The 23325-nt window shown below is 36.1% G+C and overlaps 1 long non-coding RNA gene across 1 annotated transcript; it reads right to left on the bottom strand.

The window, feature by feature from the left end:
* Positions 1-5665: 5665 nt before the first annotated feature.
* LOC146892521 (uncharacterized) lies at positions 5666-6066 on the bottom strand. Its single transcript, XR_015004373.2, has 2 exons — positions 5844-6066; positions 5666-5765 (listed from the first exon to the last, which is right to left on the bottom strand). It is a non-coding gene; the product is annotated as an uncharacterized LOC146892521 (long non-coding RNA).
* Positions 6067-23325: the final 17259 nt, after the last annotated feature.

Raw genomic sequence — 23325 nt, 5'->3', positions numbered from 1 at the left:
CTGTTATGTTCTTGCCTCCCTGGCTTCTACTATCCTTTCTCCACCTCTTCTGTGGAATTCTCAATGGGTCTGCTTCTGTTTCTATATTTTGATGTATGATGTCTCTCTCAGAGCAATTGGACAATACACCAATCAATGAGTATAGCAGAATTTTAATTCAGCACACAGTTTCAAGGTTCTAACTTAGAATTGGAGAAGAATATTTACACTTGTTAAAAGGTATTATTAGGATGATAACATCTATTCACAGCATTCACATTCCTCATGGAAGGGAATTCTGTGATGGAAGAACATGCAGAACAGGTCACTGTTCTCACCTCCCTTCTCAATGACAAGCCCCAGAGATCACAAGTGCCATGAGTCTCCATGTTTCTCCTTGTTTAGATATTCATTCAAACTGAGTATGTATCCCCCAAACTGTAGAGCAGGTTATTGTGTCTCTATGGTTCAATGAAATGCAATATGATCTGAGTACAAGGCAGGGTATTGGGACTTGGGAAGACTATGAGTGTGGAACATGTGATCAGCGGTTAATCTCTGAAACTACCTCTCAAATCTCATTAATAAAAAACTGAAATAATGAAATCAATTTTAATAATTGAAAAGTAATTTTGGACATCTCCTAAGAATCATATTTTGATTTAATAGGTGATCAAACACTTCTGCTCCAAAATATTGACTCAGTTATGGTAGTAACCTTTGCTGATATTAGTATCAACATGAGGATATGTATCAAATTTAGTAATATGAAGCTTTCTCCTCTCTGAATCTTTTATGAAGTGTCACTAGGAAAATTCCTATGAAAAGAATTCATTCTTAGTCCTGTTATTACTTTCCTCAACAGTTAACCACAATTTTGAGCAAGTCTACATGTTACTCTTCTCTGGCCTCTCAGAAGCAAGACAGCTTCTTTCTCCTTCAGAGTTTCTGACATGCCTCAGATGTATTCTGTGACCCTGTGTCTTGCACAGTAATAGAAAACAGAGTCCACAGGTGTCCACAGGTGAGCTCCATGTAGGCTCTGTTGAATATGGTGTATGCATAGACTGTGGCTCTGTCCTCAAACTTTTTGCCTATAGTTTACTCTACCTATGGTTGGGAGTATGATTCCAATCCATTCAAACCCACATGCTAGCATGTGCCTCACACAACTCATATTGGAAAAGGGGAAGACATGAGTTAAAATCCTTGCAGAACATCTTTACTGAAGCTCCAGAACCCCTCAATTCAGACATGGACTTCTGCAGATGATCCTGAGAACGTACTACTGTGGAGAGGAAACAATGGCTGTCACTGTCATTTCACCCTCATTCTCCTCCTCAGGCCTAAGCCTAAAGATTCACTTACCTGTAGCTGCTGCCACCAGGCCCAATATGATTCAGCACTAACACATGTTGAAAACATGTGTGCTCAGGGACTGAGGACAAAACTGTAATAATGTGCTGCTGTAGAGCTTATGGAGATTCTTTTATATACAACCAGAAACTCTATTACTTATAACTAGAACTTCTGTGATTTATATATTCATGAAGAAGGGTATTTGTTAGATCAACAACTGATACTGTTTAAGACAGAACAAAAAGAAAATTTTGTTTTAGACAGTAACGTGGTGAAATATGAGCCTCAAATCTGGCAAAGGAAATGCATTCCTTGCTCTATCCTGGTCCTTGTGCACTCAGAGGTCTTCCATCTCCCTGAGTCACTTCATCACACACATTAATGTGAATTACCCTTTAACGGTTCAAGGGACACCTGGATCTCCTTAGGGTTAACAAGTAAATATGATGTGAGGAGGTCCATTGAGATTATCATGATCCAATAAGATACTAGCACAGAACATTGGAAACTGCTGTCCATGACAACACCAGTGATCAGCAGGACTATGGACACTTAAGCTATCAGCTGAGAAGACTTGAAACATTTTTTCCCAAAATGTTTCTCAGGGTTGTGAGGCCCGCATTACCTTAATCTATGCTAATAAGTGCTTCATGCTTATACACAGACAATAGGAATGCAATGTGGCCTTTGGTGGGTTAACATATGTGTTCTTTTCAACAAAGACCTCTTTGGTAGTATAGCATGAATAACTCACATCTAAACTACACATAAGCTCTGACTGTAATGAAATTGACAATGGAAACCAGGGTCTGTTGAAATCTCAATGTACAACTTCCTGTTCAACTTCTGCTGACATTTACTCCTGAGGGATTGGTAATCTACAATGACCCCTTCCAATCTTAGGACCCCATTTTTGTAACTTTGCCTATAGTATCAGACACAGTCCTCTTATAAAAGCTCCTTCTTCTCTTTTTCATTCTCTAACTGCTGTTGTTGAGTAGATATTTAATGAACAAATGATAAGAGGGGATTTTCTCTTTCTGCATATTAATACTGTCCTGAGGGCCATGGGTGGTGACAGAAGTTACCTCTGTTATGAATGCTATGGTTGTATATTTGGGTCTACATACCTCAATCTCATTTCAACATATTTACATTTTTCTGTAATTTAATGTTTAAAATTATTTTAAAAGTTACATAGAAACACCCTTTATGCTCATTTCTGATTAACATCACATGCATAAGAATATGAGTTTGATTCTACTATTCAAAAATAACAAGATAAAAAACACACTATCCAAAACCCTGAAAACTATATTCACATATCTATTGGCTACCTTTGTTTAGAGTTTATCAGACACTAGCATTGTGCCCAGCAGTCAAAGAGAAGTTTCTTATTGCATTAAATAAATAAAGAAATCTGTAATTAAAACAAAGAAATCTATAACTGCTGAGGATGTGTTATATTGGAGGGTTTGACCCTAATGTAACAGCTATATCAACTCATCTATGTCTCAGAGTGCACTGGAGAATAGGGGACAGAAAACAAGTATGATAAAAGAATGAGAATATATGTGCATCAGAGATGTTTCTTATACATACAGTTGCTATGTATTCAAGAAATAGCTGTAGTCCTATGTACATCCCCTGCAGAAGATTACGAACCTCACAGGCTCATCATTGACAGTGTCAGAAAATCCAAGGCTTAACCACTACCGGAATGTCTATTGACAAAATAGATGTTGGGAAATGGACCGTCATTTCTTCAGTCATATATCTTCTGGAAACACACCCAGTATATTTACTTGACAGCACTCCTTCCCCTACTCAGTGAAGAAATTCAACTCAAATGCAATTGGTCACATATAAAGGAAGACAAAAACTAAGAGAATGATGTATAGCAAGAAAGGGAAAAGATGAGAAAGAGGAATAAGAGTAAAAGTAAATAAAGTCCTTAACACATATTAATTAAACTTTCTAATAAATATTTCAAAATTGAAAAAAAGAAATTTATTGGCAGTAATATCAAAATCATCTATGGTGTTGAGGTATTCAACCATAGAATACAAGGCAGACCAAATGTGAAATGAGTTCAAGGGGCAAATTTTAATTTACCTAGGATTACAAAGTTTCTAGCATATGTTTGGATAAGGGAACTCACATTCACCACAAGCCATTCTTAGCATGATAGTCTCCATATTAGTCCCGGAGCATCACATTTGTCCATGGAGAGACTGACACCTAGAAGAACCTCAGAAGTGACTGTTTAGTAAAGAAACATCCTAATGATGTTAATCCATGAAAATTTTCCTAGTTCCAGGTCCCATCCTGGTTATTGTTCCTTACTTTATTCAAAATCAAGTGCTGTACAGAAGTAGGCTGAGCCCCCATGTAATACATGGACTTTGAAAGGTGATGGTGTGTGGTGTGAGTGCATGATTCTTTTCTGCGACAGACTTGTACTGTAGACAGGGTATCAATATTGTGGAAAGCTGTGAATGTGGGGTCAAGGATTAACTGTAAAATTCCAAACTCTCTTTCAATTCTGCCATTAACTTAAACTGGTTCTTCAAATAAAGTGTGTGAAATGAAAATGTCAGAGAAAATCAGCTGTCCAACAGAAATTATAAATAGACATCATTTCTTTCAAATTTTTCTTTCATTTTTTTCTTGTTAAAATAAATTGTTCCATTCAATATATTCCTCATTATAGGTTCCTTTACACTACACCTCCTAGTTCCACCCCACCTTGCCTCATATCCACTGTCACAATCTAGCTATCTCTCAAAAAATAAAGAGGCTCCTATGGATTAATAATAAAAGATCCTAAGATAAGAAAAAGGGAAAAATGGAAAGGGAACAAGACAACCAAATGTGGAAAAAGTGGTATTGAAAGAGCACAAGTAACAGATATAGATGCGTGCACACACACACACACACACACACACACACACACACACACACCCATTCACATACTCAGGAATCCCATGAGACAATAATATATGCATAGGGTCTGTGTGGTAGAATAAAGCAGAAAAACAATTGCAATGCCCTGTGATAGACAAAGAACCACCAAAGATGTAACTGTTGATCTTGTGTTGGGCTCCTACTGTCGGGAATGTCATTGAGAGTGGTCTGTTTCTCCAGTGAGATTCCCTCTGAGAAAACTAATTTGTCATTTGCAAGTGGCTATCAGAATTTATAAATGATGAAATATATTTTCAGCAAAATATTGGTTCAGTATTGGGAGAAGCATATGCTCACGTTATCACCAATACGAGGACATTGGGATCTTTGCTGCCAGTTTAAAGCTGCTCACTCTTGGAGTCTTAGAGGCAGATTGACCAGGAAATTCATGAATATAGTGAGAATGAATTCATAACTAAAGGCAGCCAGATTAGGAGCTGAGAATCCACATTAAAAATACAGAGGATGCATAGTTCCCAGACCACATATTAAGCTATCCCTTAACTCCAAATGAGGAACTGAGCTCTGAATCTTGTGCACAACAGTCAGAACTGTAATTTTGCAATTCAACAGCGAAACAGAAGATACAATGAAGAAATGCAGTTAGGGAAAACATTTTATTAAAATTTCATTTCCATCACATCTTAGCCTTATATTTACAGTCCTTAAGAAGAGGAGAGGGGATTGAAGAACATAGTGTTTACCTGTAAATGAGCCTGGCTCTTCCTTCCACTTGTCTCCCCTTGAATTACTAACATTGCTCCAGTTTAGGGTCTTTACTACCCGCAGTCTGAGTGAAAAGTTAAATAGAGTTTCCTGAGCTTCCCTTGCAGCTGATCCTGGGGACCACTCTTGGTCTCATAGACTTTTCTGCATTTTGTTCAGTTAGGATTAGATGTCACATTTATTTAAATAACATCATCCAAAGATGGACTTGCTTATTTTCAAAGACAGGAACAATTTTTAGAGAATATAATTGCAAAAAGGATCCCCAGAAAACCATCAGATGGAAAGGGTTCACAGATAACAAAGAAAAGTGTCAATTATGCCAACTTCTGTGCTTCATGTGTGCTGAGCATCCCCTGCTGGACACGGGTCATAGTAGAGAAGTTTTTGGCTGGGCTCTCACCAAAGAGTCCTCATTGTGTGCCTTGCACAGTAATACATGGCTGTGTCCTCAGTTCTCAGGTTGTTCATTTGAAGGTAGACCTTGCTTTGGGAATCATCTCTGGAGATGGTGAATCTGTCTTTCACCGAAGTGGCATAATAGGTTACATAATTATTACTTTTAACTCCTATTACAGCAACCCATTCCAGACCTTTCCCTGGAGCTTGGCGGACCCAGTGCATGCCATAGCTAGTGAAGGTGAATCCAGAGGCTGCACAGGAAAGCTTCAGTGACCCTTTGGGCTGCACCAATCCTCCACCAGACTCAACAAGCTGCACCTCACAATAGACACCTGCAAACAGAGACAATAATGATCAAGAAACTATCACACAGCTACTGTTTCGCTCACACAGTATCCCTCGTTATCTACCTTTCAAAACGACAACCAAGAAAACCCAACTCAACACCAATCCCATGTTGGTAGTAATGTTTTCAGTGTTGATCTTCAAATGGGAAGACGGGGATGGAATCCTCTGTCTGACCTGCAGGGTCATGGCAGAGCTGGTTTTCACAAGCAGAGGGGGTCATATTTGCATGTCTTCCTGCATATCTTATGCTCTGATCTGTGAGCCTTTGGGACAGCAGTTACTTGCGCAAATGTCTGAAAGAAAACACAGTAGCAAAGTGAGGATTATTTTATTAAAATATTATTCATATATCATTTGTAATAAAAATTCAAACTAATATATTTTATTTTACTTTATTTGCATATTCACCATTTACTACATATCTTACAAGTACATTCATATGAAGTCTTAAAATGAAAATTGCAAATTTTATAGTTTTAGGAGAATTAGTATTAATCTCAATGAATAGTGAAAGTATGTAGGCTGAAGATGGATGTCCCAATATTACAAAAGAACACTAGATGACTGATTAGAAAACAAGCTGTCTTGTCAATTCTAGAAATTTGGAAGTTGCTTACAAAGCACTTCTTTTTTATTTAGGTAATATTGTATTCCACTGTGATCTTTGATAGAGTTGAAGACAGATAGTTATAATTTTCCTTAATTTTGGTAAAAGATAAATAAGATATGAAATTTTAGACTCACAAAGAAATATTGTAACTGTAAATCTTGGCTTCATACCTGTTTGTTTACGTAATTTTATCATGTTAAAGTTAAAAACTTTTTGATTTAGTTAACAAAAAGGGGAGATGATGCGAGATTCTCCTCTGTATGCTGGGACTGTGTTTTATTACCATTTGTTAATAAAGAAGTTGCTTCAGTCCATGGCAGGGCAGAACAAACAAGGAAGGAAAACCAATGTGAATGCAGGGAGAATGATGGCAGAGTCAGGGAGACACGATGAAACTACCAAAGGAGATAGTTGCAATAACTTAGCAGTAGGCCACAGACTCCTGGTGATAAACAGATTAATAGAAATGGCTTCATTTTAGTTTTAAGAGCTAGAATGAAAAATACTTGAGTCATCTGCTAAACAGTATTGTGATTAATAACGTTTTGTGTGATTATTTGTGTCTTGGTGGCTGGGGAACAAACGAGCTATCTCCACGTACAGACATCCACAATGTTCTTTATCCCTCTCCCTTTCATGTTTCTTTCTACTTAATTTTCTCCTCCTACCGCTAGCAGATAAATACCCGCCCCTATTTTCCCATTCTCCTGGTCATAACACTTGGGTCCTACTATCCAATTCTCTGGAACTTCTTCTCTCACAGATTCCTGCAAATATGGTTCTCTTTGTTTTCCTTGATTTCAACAATAACAGATATCAACATAAACATCAAATAGCATATACCACTATCAACAGACACAGAGGCATCTCTAAAATGGGTAACAAATTAAGAATAAATGATCACAGTCTGAACATCCTATCTGTTCAAAGTGCAATGAAGCTTATCATCTTCAGTGAACAATGAGTAATTTCACAGTTTCAAGGACATTAAGCAACTAATTACTGATAAAGAGAGGAAAAAGAAATTAAAAAATTAATTTTTATTTACTAGTGCTTAATGAAAACAAAAATGCAACAAATCCTCTTGAACTGATTGGAACTCTCAATGTGCAAAATTTCTAGTTTTGTGTGTTTAGTTGTTCTTTGTCTGTTTGGATAATGGATGATGTTCTTTCATGAGTCCTTTTCAAAAGACCTTGGTTATTGCAAAAGTTGGAGGTTATGTGACTTTCTCTCTCCACAAGTCAATGACTTTTACACACACATAGAAAGGGATAAAAAGACAGAGAGACAGATGGAGATGAAAGGAGAGAGGGAGACTTTATCTTATGAGACTGGACAGGGCTTTACTATCACTAATGTTGTCCTGTTGCTATCAGCATGATTTTCTGAAACTATTCAACAATAAAGAACTTCAGACACATTGGTGGCTGTTGACTGAAGTCCACCATATCAAGCTCATCTCATGGCATTCGTCTTCCACATCAGAAGCACAATGAGAAATAGCGAGTCTGTGAATGTTTGAGAGTTACATAATGCAGATGATTTACCTACAACACTGAGTTCTGCTCTGTTGCATTCAGTGTGGGGACTACACTATGTTGGGAAAATTCTTAAATTGTGTCCACTCCTTCCCTAGCATTCAATTGCTCTTCACTGCCTCATTCTCACAGCCACTGATGGATGCTATCAAAACACTCAGGGTTAGGGATTGAAACAGAGACAACCCTGCAGTCACATTTTTCACAGGTTCTTATCAAGTCTGATAGCATGTCTTGCAGTAAATCTCAAGCTCTAAGTCATTGCTCTGACACACATAATACAAACCTCATAAACATCTAAATATTCAGAGATTCATGTCTACTGTAGCAGTAATTATATAAAAAATTCTCTATAACATTAATATAAAAAATTAATTAGGGTTCATAGGAAATCACAGAGACTTGATGCTACAATCTAGGAGCCTACATGAGTTTGAGTTAGTTCCTCCGTGTATATGTTATGTCTGTCTAATTTCATTTTCCTGGGAGACTTCTAACAGGGAGAACAGGAGCTTTTCCTGAAATTTTGTCTGCCCTTGGAATGCTTTTCCTTCTACTTGGTTGCCTCATCCAGTCTTGATATGATGCTACATGCCTAGTATTAGTGTAACTGGTTAAGAGGTGCTAGTTTAATATTCAAGAGTGGCTTGCTACTGTCTGAAAGGAAATAGAGAACGATTGGATCTGGGGAGAGGTGCTGTGGTGGGGAGTGACTAGGAAGAGTTAAGGGAGGAGAAACTATGGACAGTGTATAACAGATTAGAAAATAATTAAAAGAAAATAAACTTAATAAAAATTGAAAAATCAGTAAAGAAAATCAAATCAAAGTCAACTCCATGGTGAGATTTCTGTGTTCATTGCCGATCGAAGAATCAGGGGACTTCATAATTCATACCTGGAAAAACATCTACTCGTGCTACAAGGTAAGAGCAGGACTTGTTTTCATGAACAAAGGGAGATGTAATTTCATGTCCTCCTCCTAGATAATGAACTACAGTGAAAGTCTTAGTAATATGAATAGCTAGGGCAAATGAAACAGACAAAAGAGAAAAAATCAGAAAGAATTAAAGAACCCCCTCTTCTTCATTAAGTATTTGATTTTTAATAACATTTTTATGTTTATTTTGTTTCCCCTTTTATTAAAAATGATTCCTTCATCATATAATATATCCTGAATATAGTTTCTCCTCCCTCTACTCATCCCTGTTCCTTCCAATCTCCCCTCTTATCTGGACACACTCCCTTTACTGTATCTATTAAGAATAGGACAGAATTTTGAGACATAAAAATAAAATGTAAGAAAATAAATTATAAGACAAAATAAAAACTATCACACTGAAGTTGGGCATGGTAAATCAACAAAGGAAAAGAGTCCTGAGAGAAGGCATAAGAATCAAAGACCTACTTGTTTAACACATTCAAGGTTCCCCTAAAACTACTAAACTGAAAGCATTAATAAATATGCAGAAGACGTTTTGCATACAGTGTAGGCCCTGTCCTTACTGTTTCACTCTCTGTGAGCTCATGTGATCTCAGCTAGTTGATGTGATATCCTGGTGTCGTCCATACCCTCTGGCCCTTATACTCTTTATGCTTCTTCTTCCTTGGGGATCCCTGAGTTGTGCGGGCTGGGATTTTATGGAGGCATCCTATTTAGAGCTGTGTGCTCCAAGTCTCTCCTCATACTGTACAGCTGTGGTTCTCTGTTTTGTTTACTTTGTCTCCATGAAGAAGTTTCTCTAATGATAACTGAATAAGGCTCTGATCAATGACTATTGCAAAATAACATTAGAATCATTAGGAATCATTTTAATATTACATAGTAGTTGTCTTTTAGACCAGTAGTATTTGGTTTTTCCATAGGTCTCTGAGAGGCCACATTGCTGAACACCATATTCACACAATTCATTAAACATGAATTGTTTGAGCTGATCCCTACATAAGACCTTCATACCTACATTCTTGTGTCTTTGGAATTGTTTTAGAAACTTATTTCCAGGCTAACAAAACAAAAATGTAAACACTATCCAAGCTACAAATCATTTAATTTCCAATCTGCCCTACCTGAAAAAATAATGGCAGGACAATGATGGTAAAAAAATTGTGGGAGAAGCCAACAAATGTCTTATCTTACTCAAGGCCTGCTCCATGAGATGGAACCAATACTCTTTATTATGCATTTGTAACATAAATAAAGTAGTCTTTTTTCACTGTTTTTGCTTATATACATTATCCTGCCTTATTTTCATTATATAAAGCATTAAAAGAAAATATTGATAGTTTAATAAAGATTAGCAATGTTTTATGCAAGTTGTCGTCACATACTAAGTTGAATAAATTGGTTTATAAGATTCAGTGTTGTACTGGTTGTTGCATAATACTGGTATATGATACCGCATTCTTAGAAAAAATGAGCTAAAAATTAATTTCTATGCAGTATTAGTCCTCTGTAAAGAAAATACTTTTAAGTTGTACATTTGTGTTTGTATTTTTTGATTGTTGAGGGCTGTGTTTTGTGCAGCCATCCCATACAGCAGAATAATGTACTGTAGCCTGAAAATCCAACTCTCAAGACTACTTTAAGGGTTGCACAAAAGAATGCTTTCACAGCAGTGAGACATTACACATAAATCTTACACGTAATCTGAGTGTCATTCTCTTCTATTATTCTTCATCTCTAATTCTCTTTTAAATCTCCAGTTCTAAATCTCCTGTTCTCATTCTTTCTAATTATCTAGCTTTATTTTTTATTTCTAATTTATCCATTTTTATGTCTTTAGTTCTAATTATCTCTATTGAATTCTCCCTTCTTACTATTCTCTTTTTCCTAAATCATTGGTTCCAATTCTCTCTCATTTCAGTTCTGTTTTTCCTTTCATGATCTGCTTCCCCTCAGCTTATATACACATTCAGCAGCAAAACTTTTGTAATAAAAAACTACAAATATTGCATATTATGGAAGTGAATAACCTTCAAAGTCCCTGTGTATAGACGATGACCTGAAGCTGGGGCCTGGTGAGACATGCTACAGAGGAATTTGCAAAAGGTGTAATTGTCATTTATGCTATGGACCAGATTTGGCAAGTGAAGAATTCACATAACAATTTAGGTTGCTTTGTATTGACAACATTGGTTAGAACTGGCATAATATTTATGTTGCTTTGTATTAATAACCTTGTTTGGACATCTGTAACTCTGATATTGTGCATATCTATAACGTTTTTACCTGATGATCCATTTACAGAAACATTTCATTTAGTTTGAAACCACTCTGAGATTTCAAATAAGTTAAATGTATGTAGCTTGTCTTTGACTGGGGAGTAATTGATGCTCTCTAATGCTAGTCTTAGTTAAAGAAAGTAAGCAGACTTTTAAGTGTCTTACAGTCCTCATGGGACAATAGATCTAGTTATGAACATTTCTGTTCATCAGAATTATAGCTTCATGAGATGTAATCTATCTGATGATCCAAGATTAAATGAGCCCCTAAGTTTGAGAAGCAATCAAGAGATTACATATACATACCACATGTGATTTCACATTACAGTACAAGTATTTGGGAGATACCAAAACTGTGTTTGCACATGTAAAATTAGAGACAGGATAAAAAGTTTTCACTGTCAGTGGTCGTGTTAGCCTTGTCTGAATGGGATTCCCCTCCATCAGAGAATTATTCATCTGAGGGGTTGATATTTGAATTCACAATTGCTATCACTGTAATTGGATCATGGCCTACAATAGCTAATGGCAACATTATTTTCAAAGAAATACAAGAACCTTGTCTATCACTACAAAAGGATAGCAAGAAATATAGAGCTACTTCAAGAATATGATCAGCACTGAAGTGGCTCCTGATGGCATTGGTTATCCATTTGGGCAAGAAACTGCTTTTGCTTAGACTGCTTAATACTATGCTGTATGAACTGGACAAGCACAACCCACAGAAAAATGACAGCCGAACTCGCCTAAAGGTGAGACAGTCCTTCAGGGTTCCTGTTCCTTGAAATAGTCTGCCAGACATTCTGTAGAACACAGAAGGAAGGAACTGGTGGACTTAGCCATTCCAAAACAGAGCAAATCTTCCACTTTCCTGCTTCATGGAAAAATCTTCTGAATACTTTGAGACTGTAGGCTGAATATCAATGCTCCAATGATACAAAAGAATTATGGGTGACTGTCCAGGCAGGGAGATATCTCTGTAAATTCTAGAATTTTGGAAGTTTCTTACAATGTTCTTTCTGTTAATTTAGGAAATATTATATCTTCCTATGCTTTTTGATGGAGTTGAAGAATAGAGAGTTATAGATCTTCTAAGTTAAAATAAATGCAAAAGTATATATAAATGTTGTAACTGTAATTCTTTCTTGATACCGTTTTTTTATATGAAATTTTACTTGTTCAAGTTAAAAACTTCTTTTTTATTTTAACAGAAACTGGGAAATGGTGTGGGAGGTTCTTCTGCATTTGTGTTGCTTTTATTGGTTAATGATTAAAGACACTGCCTTGGTCTGTTGATAGGGCAGAGTAGATATAGTCAGGGAAATCTAAACTGAATGCTTAAAGAAGAAGGTAGAGTAAGCAGATGCAATGTAGCCACCAAAGGGGAAAGACATGAGCTGTCATCTGTAATCTTGCCAGTAGGACACATCCCTAGTGACAAAATATAAAAAAATAGAATTGGGTTAATTTAATATGTTAGAGCTTGCTAAGGATATGCTATAGTGATTGATCAAGCAGTGACTTAATTAATACAGTTTCTGTGGTGGTAATTTTGGGTGTCTGGGTGGCTAAGAAATGAACAAGTGGGTTCACTCAACACATGTCTCTTTGGTTATTTTCAATTATAACATGGGCAAAGGCTCAATCTTAAGAGTTTCCTATTAATGTCATATCACATTTAGATTTCTTGATTTTTTTATATGCATTAGATATCAAATCCATAATAATCAACACTGATAATGGCCTTGCATATATATATCTCACAAAATACAAAATAATCTACATTTTCATGTCATTTTCAGAACTACCTTTATATATGCCCCTGTAGGATGAGACAATATATAACATAAACAATCCACAATTAAATATTGAATTATTATAGGTAATGATATTTGTCAAGTAGAGATTCTATATTCTAATAACTTAAAGAGCTTACTATCACTGATAACTCTTGTCTAGTGGTCTACCCTAAGCTCTGTTTTCTGTATCAGTGGGTTCTCTTAAATTTTACATAATTGGCAGTGAAAGTTCTTGTTCTTGTCAAATAGTGATATCTTCGACTTTGTCATCAAAGATTGATGGTATAGTTCACTTCTTCTCACAACAAATCACTCACTTTGCATTGTTTTCTAGACAGAGTCAAAAAATTACACAATAGTGGCACAGAAAAGGGAGAACATTGATATAAATGGGTAAATATTAGTGCTTTTTAGGAATTGGGTGACACTGAAAAGCTGAAAAAAATGTTCAACATTGTGCTGAAACAGGTCTGTGTTTCCAAGAATGTGTAATGAGTGACAAGTATGCATAGAGAAAATTAAAATGGACTAACTGTAGGAGGAGTCTGAATCTTACAGATCTGCACTGGAAATGACACCAAAATTACAGCAGAGATATGGATCAATAAGCCTATCTTGATGACATCATGTAGGACATGAGAAATAAGCAGATGGAAACAGAAATATCACCTTTACTGTAAGCAACAAGGACCTGTGACTGTGTCTATGCCAGAATATGCAGGAATGGAGCACTATCCTGTGATGACTCTGCACATGTCCTGAGAAAGCATCTGCGCAGTGAAACATTTAGAGAGCTCTACAAATTTCTACCTATATGTCATTAGTGCAGGAAAAGAGAAATGATCAATAGTGTAGTAGGTAGATGATCAAAAATGGCTGGGAACAATCCAAAGAGGTTTTCTTAATGCACACACCAGAAGCATAAATAATCATAATCTGCTTATCCAAAATGTTCTCATTTATCAAACAACAATCAATATGCAATTTTGCAGAGGGCATTCTAGTGTGTTTTCTTTAAATTTCCTTTAGTAAAAAAACTTTTAACAATACTTACTGATCATACTTATTTATTTCCCACTAGTTCCTTGAAATGTTTAAAATCCCCACTAAACAAGTACCACAAGAAAAATTCTATCATCTATCTATCTATCTATCTATCTATCTATCTATCTATCTATCTATCTATCTATCTATCTATATCTTCCATACCCCCATACACACAAATTTACAAAAAAAATAGAAAAAAGCTATGCAAATATATGATGAACAAGAAAAGAATGCCTAAAAGTTATGAGCAACAAAAAATATACAGGAATGCCATTTTGCCTATTTTTGTATTGGTCTTGTGTATAAGACCTGCTGTGAAGTGTGTTTAATAGAGCCAGTGAAATTCCACTGAAATGCACTAATTTTTCCTTTGCATGTATCTACCAATTGCAGAGCTTTTTCTATAGGATAGAGTGTTTGTGTCCATTTCCCCTTCTCAGCACTAGAAACTCAGTGTATCACACCCACAGTCTAGGTGCAGCAGCCCTATTATGTCCAAAAGTGACTGTGTCTTTGGACTCATTCAGCACCTCTTGTTCTTAAATTATTTCTGTCTCTTTTGCATCAGTCCCTGAGTCATGCTGATAAAGTTTGCTTTAAACAACCTATCTATGACTGAGTCTTCCAACATTGCTCATGCTCTACAGACTGTCTAATTGAGATGTTCTGTTATTGCTGAGATTCTGAAAGAAAAAGTTCCTGTAATGATAGTTGTATGAGGCCCATGTTAATGTGCATATATGGTAATATTTTTTAAATTTTTTCTATTATTTTTATTTACTTTTGTTGAGGGAATTTATGTGCTACAATGTACATGTAGTGGTTAGAGGAAAACTTGTGACCACTGGTCCTCTCCTCTCCATGTGGATCCATGGGTCAAATTCAAGTGCTCAGGTGGGGTGAAAAGTGTTTTTACCCACTGAGCCATCTTGCTAGCCCTAGAATTTTTGTAGATAAGTGATCATAAACTTATAGCAGTTGTAGCAACTTATACATGACCTGCAAAAGATCAATCTGATCAATATTTCACATGGATCTGGAGGCCTCATGAGGCCCTGCCCCTAGCTGACAACTTATTGACAGTTGATTAGCTGATTAGTGAGGAAGAGTTGATTTTCTTTAGGGTTATGACCACTGTTCCTGTGTCCATGCTATCTCAGATGGTCTTATATGCATGTCAATAAAGACACCATTAACTATACTCAAAAGGTGATAAATAAATAAATGACATGTAGTTAAGAGAGAATGTATGTGGATGGAAGGGGTTAGAGACGGTGTGATAAAAATACATTTGATGTGTGTCTTAGTTTGCTTTCTGTTGCTATAAAAATGACTTGACAAAAAATGACTAGGGGAAGAGAAAGTTTGTTTGGCTTACAAGTCACATCACAATGTCAGGGGAAGGCAAAACAAGAACCCACGGCAGAACTTGGAAGCAGAAAATGAAATAAAATCTATGAAGAAATGCTACTTACTATCTTACCTCTCTTGGCTTGCTCAGACTGTTGCCTTGCCCAACCCAGGACCACTTGCCTAAGGGTTTCACTGCCAGTGTAGTGGGCTACACTATCCCATCCCATATTAATTATTAATAAAGAAAATACCCACCCAGACTTGCCTATTGCATTATTATCACATTTGTTTAGCCCAGTGGTTCTCAAATTCCCAAATGCTGCAATCCAATTTTACAACTGCCAAAGAAAAAATTATTTTGCTTCTACTTTATGACAGTAATTTTTCCACTATGAATCATAATATACACATCTGACATCCAGAATTTCTGATATGTGACCCCTGTGAAAGTGTCCTTATACACCTTGAAAGTGTTCTTCACTCCTTGAAGGAGTTTTGAAGAACAGATTGAAAACCACTGCCTTATCAGAGAATTTGGTTTTCACATAAGCCCATGGTCTACGTATTTTGATATTTGAGAAATTTTCAGTAGTTTCAGATATGGGTTACATTCATCAATTAGGCTTTATATCTTATCAAAAATGTTTGAATACGCCACAATGTTTGTGCCTCCACTGCACCAGCACATCTCACATGCAGATTACAATTATAGGACACAATTTTCAGTTAAGATGATTATTGCCATTTTCTTCAGAGAGTATGTGAAATTCCTTTTACTACTATAAACAGTAGTCTGAAGGATGAGGTCTCTAGTAAGGCACACATTCAAATTCTCCATATTCAATGAGATATCTGAGTGTATTTTAGCAAAAGAGTGTTGTCATCCATTTGTGGAGAGCAACTGATATTCTTGCTAATAGCCTGAGATATTTTGTTGCTTCTATGGGTCAGCCTTGGCCAATGACTCAATTTATGGATGCTTATCCAAAATGTCACTCTTCCCCATAACCAGCAGTTTACTGAACTTGAAAGTTACAATAATTTGAAATTTGTTTTTCTGTGGTCTTGAGGTCAAAGACTGAGTGGAACCACAAATCTAAACCACCTGAGTTAGGGACAAGATATCCTCAACACTTAAAAAACTAAACTGACAGATTCTCATTTCTGAACAATTTTAGGTGGGGTTTAGTTTGTATAACATAAAGTCAGGTCTCTGAAACTCTTGGAAAACCTTTGAGGCTTGCAGGAAATGTGTGCCCATTCCCAGCAGCCTGAATTGTAGAAGGAAGGAATAGAACTTAGAGCCATCCTATTCTATTGCATAGTTGTCTACTGAGGCTGTGTCAATGTGTGCTCTCCATGCACAATAGAGTGTAGTGGTATCTGCAGTATACCCACTGGTGACATTAAGGAATATTCAGTTGTTGGAGATGTTCTTGAAGATTGTAAGCTGTCTCTTTAGTGATGGGTTGTAGAACTTAGCAACATCTCACGAAATGTTTGAAAGACCCTCCAAACCCTTCCTTGAGGGCTAGAAGATCCATTCCATGGCTATACTATACAGGCTTATTTGGACAGAGGGTGCTGGATGTCATCATACAAAGGGTCTAAGGCTTTTCTTCACAAATTCAGTATTAGTACAATGTGTTCTTTCCTCATCAATATTGAGGTTTTACGACATAGAAAGAAAATGGTTTGCCTAACTTTGGACACATTTCCCAATGACTTTGTTATATGAATGTGATTGAAAACATGGAAAGATATTGAGTGAACTTTTGATTTCTTTAAATAAAGCTACATCTAAAATGATCAACTCATTTAAACAAATAAATCAGCTTCTTATATAAATGTTTAGAATATAAAACTATTAATGTGTTTCCAAACCATGAATATCCACTTAGCACAAGTTGTAATTACACTGTAAAAAGAAAAAAATATCCCGCAATTCTAAACAAAGGATGAGACACTGAACCCTTATTATATTATGGACAATTAGTACTGCACTTTTGCTGGGTTCATTTTCCAGGGCATTTCAATATTATTGTGAATTTTCATATGTGATTAAATTATGTATCTTGAAATGATAATATTTATATTATTTACATCCTTCTTTTCATGGGCTTCAAAGATCACCACATTTATCATCATCAAAGCAAGCAGTAAAAATATTCCATGAGAGAGAAATGACCCTGGAAAAGATGATACTGGTACTAAGTTTTCAAGTTTGGTTGAATGTGCCAGAGGGCCAGATGTTTAAAGACCTCTGATTCCTGAGTATTGGAAAGGCAGGCATCAGATTCTTCTGAGAGAGACCATACAACAGCATCACTAATTGCATTTCAGATACTTTGTCTTAGGAAAGCATAACAAACAGTGTGATGCATTGTCTTAAGTCTGTGATATGACCTGCAATGTATGCAGACTTTTTTTCCTGATATTTCTCAGTAGTATTTGACGTACTCCTGGGTCCAAGGCTAAAAATCTGAAGAAAATGTGGACTATGTGGTATAAAAATTAAAATTCCTAAATTAATTACAAGTATTTTATAAATGTAGATGTTATGCTCACTACAAAGAAATTCTAAAATTAAAAAATATTACTGTAAATTTGGAGCAGAATAACTCATCCATTCACACTTCTATGAACTGCTTTATAGCTTTCAATATACAGATCTCAGATATATCCAAGTTGAGAGTCTATATAGTGTATTTTCAATCAGTGCTGTAGGCATGATTGTCTCTCCCTGTTCAACACAGTGATATGTGTCATGAAAAGTACTAGAGAGGGAATAATTGTTACATAAAATGCAACCATCAATGCATCCTTCAGAAATTGCCAAACCCAGGATTGAAATTGTAGATGTTATTATGAGATGCATGTGAGGAGAGCATGTTATATACTGATTATGTGAATAATTGGATTCAACTTATGCACCGAATAGAGAAGCAACCAGACATTCTTTTAAATGGCATATAAAGTATGCTACCAGAGATAGATTTTAATCTCATGAGGTACATGTCATCCAGTCATTAACAGGTGAGTCTGGAAAGAAGGGAAGAAAGTGAGTCCCTTATGAAAAACCAAAATTAATCTCAGGATTCTCCACAGTAGCTGAAATTCTGCAAATCCAATATCAGGGCTGTTTCTTAACCAGATAAACAAATGTTCTTGGAGGGAATCTTAATACTAGGATAGATGCAGTTCATAAACCTGGGACATCACACTAGACTGTTACATTGCTCAAAGTGTTTATGAGGTATAGAAGTCCCTCAGTAGAAATTTTGGGATCACTTATATAACTATCATATCATCAGCAAACAGTGAGTTGTTGACTTTTTTCTGATTTGCATTTTATTGCTCTAGCTAGGACTTCAAGAACTGTATTGACTAAATATGGACAGCATGGAAAACCTTGTCTTGTTGCTGATTTCAGTGGAATTTCTGGGAGTTTCTCTCCATTTAGTTTGATCTTGACTGTTGGCTTGTTGTATATTGCCTTAATTATGTTTAGGTATGGTCCTTGTATCCCTGTTCTCTCCAATACTTTTATCATAAAGAGATGTTGTATTTTGTCAAAAGGATTTTTGGCATATAATAGATGATTATGTGGTTTTTATATTTCAGCTTGTTTATATGGTGAATTACATTGACAGATTTCTGTATGTTGAACCGTTCTTGCACCTCTGGGATGAAACCGACTTAAACATGGTGGATGATAGTTCTGATGTGTTCCTGGAATGGATTTGCTAGTATTTTATTTAGTATTTTTGTATCAATGATCATGAGTGAGATTGGTCTGGAATTCTCTTTCTTAGTAATGTCTTTCTGTGTTTTGGGTATAAGAGTAATTGTAGGCTCATAAAAAGGGTGTGGCAATATTCCTTCTGTTTGGAATAACTTGAGGAGTATTGGTATTAGTTCTTTTTTGAATGTCTTATAGATTTCTGAGCTGAAACCATCTGGTCATAGATTTTTTCTTTTATTTTTTCATTTGGTGATTTTTGATGACTGTCTCTATTTCTTCAGCAGTTATAGATCTGTTTAATTTGCTTGTCAGGTCTTGATTTAATTTTGGTAAGCTATATTTATCCAGAAAGTTGTCAATTTCCTTTACGTTTTCAAAATTTGTAAAGCACATGCTTTCAAAATGTGACCTGAAAATCCTCTGTATTTCCTTTGTGTCTGTTGTTATGTTCCCATCTTCATTTCTGATTTTGTCAATTTGGATATTCTCTCTCTGCCTTTTGGTTAGTTTGGAGAAGGGTTTGTCAATTTTGTTGCTTTTCTTAAAGAACTAACTCTTTGTCTCATGGATTCTTTATATTGTTTTCTTTGTTGCTGTTTTGTTGATTTCAGCTTTCAATTTGGTTATTTTCTGACATCTAATTCTCTTAGCTGAGTTTGCTTCTTTTTGTTCTAAAGTTTTTCAAATAGTCTGTTAATTCACTAGTGTCTTTATTTCTACCTTGACACATTGATGATTCAGGTGAGCATTGTTTAATTTCCATGTGTTTGTGGGTTTTCTGAAATTAATGTTTCTGTTGACTTATAGTTTTAAGCCATGGAGATCTGATGAGTTACATTGGGTTATTCCATTTTTTTTGTATCTGTTGAGGTTTGTTTTGTTAATGAATATGTGGTCAATTGTTGAGAAGGTTCCACCAGGTGCTGAGATGCTTTTCTGTGTGGATGGAATATTCTATAGAAGTCTGTTAAGTCCATTTGTGTCATAAAATCTGATAGTTCTCTTATTTCTCTGTTCATTTTTTGTCTGACTGACCTCCCAAGTAGTGAGAGGGGAGTGTTGAAGTCTCCCAATATGAAGGTGTGGGGTTTAATTAATAATTTAAGCTTTAGAAGTATTTCTTTGTCATATGAGGGTGCCACAAGGACATGTACTCAACTATGTTCATAGCAGCTTTGTTTGTCATATCCAGAACTGGGAAAGAATCTAAATGATCCTCAATCAAAGAATGAATAAGAAAAATGTAGTACATTTACACAATAGAGTACTACACAGCAGAAAAATAAATAACGACAGCTTGAATTTTACAGGAAAATGGATGGAGTTAGAAACCATTATTTTGAGTGAAGTAACACAGACACAGAAATACAATTATCACATGTACTCACTTATATGTGGTTTTTCAACATAAAGCAAAGAATGCCATCCTACAAAACAAAATCCCAGATAATTTAGACAGCAAAGCAGACACTAAGAGAAACTTACATAGTTATAATCTACATGGAAAGTAGCAAGTATAAAAATACATGATCTCCTTTGAGTAAATTGGGAACATGGTGACCTTGGAGGAGAATTGAAGACGGGAGGAGAGAGACAGGGAGGGGAGCAGAGAAAAATGATCAATGAATAGCAATGAAAAATAAATTCTCTAAGGATGCCATTTTGTAGGCCCAGTAGAAATGGTGGGCATTCTGACTCTGGTGTGTTTGTAAGCCAGCACCTTGAGAAAGAACAATATGAACTGTGAGTTTTATGGGCCCCAAAAAAGAAGCAGAGAAGGAAATCAGAGAAACATTGCCATTAACAGTAGCCAAAAATAACATAAAATAACAGGGTAACATTAACTAAAGAATAGAAAGACCTTTTCCATAATAACTTCAAGTCGTTGTAAAAAGAAAATAAAGAAGATATCAGAAAATGGCAAGATCTCCCATTCTCTTAAATAGGTAGGATCAATATAATATAATGGCAATCCCACCAAAAGCAATCTACAGATTCAATGCAATCCTCATCAAAATCCTAATACAATCCTGAATTTCAAAAGAATAATATTCAAATTAATATAAAAAATATCCAGGATAGCCAACACAATTCTGTACATTAAAGGAACTCCCAGAGGCATTATCATCCCTGGCATCAAACTCTAGTATAAAGTAAAAGTAATGAAAACAGCTTGGTATTGGTATAAAAACAGGCAGGCCGATCAAGAGAATTGGATCAAAGTAACACATATTAATCTACATACCATTGATGCTTGGATTTTCTACCAAGAAGCTAAAATTATACAACGGACAAAAGAAAGCATCTTCAACAAATGGTGCTGGCAAAACTGCATGTCACCATGTAAAAGAATTAAAATAGATCCATATCTATCCCATGCACAACACTCAAGTCCAAATGGACTTCAATATAATCCAGACACACTGGACCTGATAGAAGAGAAAGTGGGAGATGGCCTTAAATGCATAGGCACAAGAGACCAGTTCCTAAATATACCACCAGTAGCACACTGAAACCAACAATAAATAAATGGCACCTCCTGAAACTGAGAAGCTTTTGTACAACAAAGGATGAAGACAATAAGACAAAAAGTCAGCCTACTGAATGGGTAAAGCTCTTCCCCAACCCCATATCAGACAGAGAACTAATCTCTAAAATATATAAAGAACTCAAGAAACTAGGCATCAAAATATCAAATAAGCTAATTAAAAATGGGGTACATATCTAAACAGAGAAGTCTCAAATAGAAGAATTGAGAATGGTCCAAAGATACTTATGGAAATGTTCAATACCCTTAGCCATCAGGGAAATGTAAATCAAAATGATTCTGAGATACAATCTTAAACCAGTTAGAATGGCTAAGATCAAAAACACTAATGACAGCTTATGCTAGAGAGGATATGGAGTGAATGGAACACACCTCCATTGCTGGTGGTAGTGCAAACATGAACAACCACTTTTGAAATCAGGATGCTCATTTCTTAGAAAAGTGGGATTCAAGGTCAGATCTTAAAGCAACTATAGTCTGCACTTGCTCCCTACCGCTCAAGCTCAAGCTAATTCATGGTTAATGTTAAGTCTTAAGCTTAAATGCTATTTCCTGTCTGAGAGCCCTCACCAACTTGGAGCAACAAGCATGAGACATAGTGACATCACTGGCCTAAGAAAAAGTACATGGCTTATCATGGGCTGTGAGAATGGGTCGGGACCTGAAAATGAGACAATATTCTCTAGAGTTTAGGCTATGAGAGAGCAGCATTGAGAAGCAGCAGTGGCAGTATGGAGACTGACAGGGATGATTGTGTGGAGCTATGTGAGAGCTATTGCAGAATATGAAGATAAAGCATGAAAGAAGTGTGAGAGAGTAAATGAGTGATACTGAGTGAATGAAGAGATTGTGAATAATGTAGAAGTGTGTGTGTGTGTGTGTGTGTGTGTGTGTGTGTGTGTGTGAACAAATGTGTGAGAGAGAGCTGTGTGAAAGAGTTGCTACTACATATAGGATCTGTGCCTAGGAACTGTGTAAAGTGCTGAACAGTGTGAGAGAGAGGAAAATGAGATGTTTAGCTGTGTTTATATTTGTAACTGTGTGGAGGCAAGGAAAATGAAGCTGTATAGAAAAGAGACATAGAAGAGAAATATATATAAAGAAAGATATGTAGCCATGTGAAAAGGGATGTAACTGAATGTTGAAATATGTAATTGTGCAGGAGAAAGATCTTTGTATGTAAAGAGAGATATGTTGTTGTATGTTGTGAAGGTAGATGTGTAAAGACAGATTTTCAGAGAATATTTTTAAGAAGAAGTGAAAAAGAAAGTTACCACCAGGAAAGCATGTACTTCTACCTTTTATCTTAGGATACCTGCAGAAAGTTTGTTTCATTATTTTCCTCTCACATAAAAAAGTCTAGCCCCAAATACATTTTAGTTTCTTTACATATCCTGATGCTGTTGGTTTTTTAATATAAAGGAAACTGATATAGTTGGGGGAAGCTCAAGGCCCCTGAGGAAATACACCCGTCCTTAGTCACTCTCTGCACCTGCTCCTGGGCTGACCCTGAGTTCCTGTGTTCTGTGTGCCTCAGGCTGGAAATGAGTTCCAAAGTTGCTCCTGAGCATATTTCAGGGAGTTTTGTGTGCCTGACTGTGATGTCCCTCAATGTGATTGTCACAGTAATATTTGGATGTCACTTCCACTAACACAGAAGTCAGCCTTGAGGACAACTTTTC

The sequence above is a fragment of the Myodes glareolus genome, chromosome 11 (assembly GCF_982192425.1).
Source record: "Myodes glareolus chromosome 11, mMyoGla1.1, whole genome shotgun sequence".
NCBI classification, from domain to species: Eukaryota; Metazoa; Chordata; class Mammalia; order Rodentia; family Cricetidae; genus Myodes; species Myodes glareolus.
Note: the sequence above shows the minus strand (reverse complement) of the source record. Positions and strands in the feature narration are given on the sequence as shown.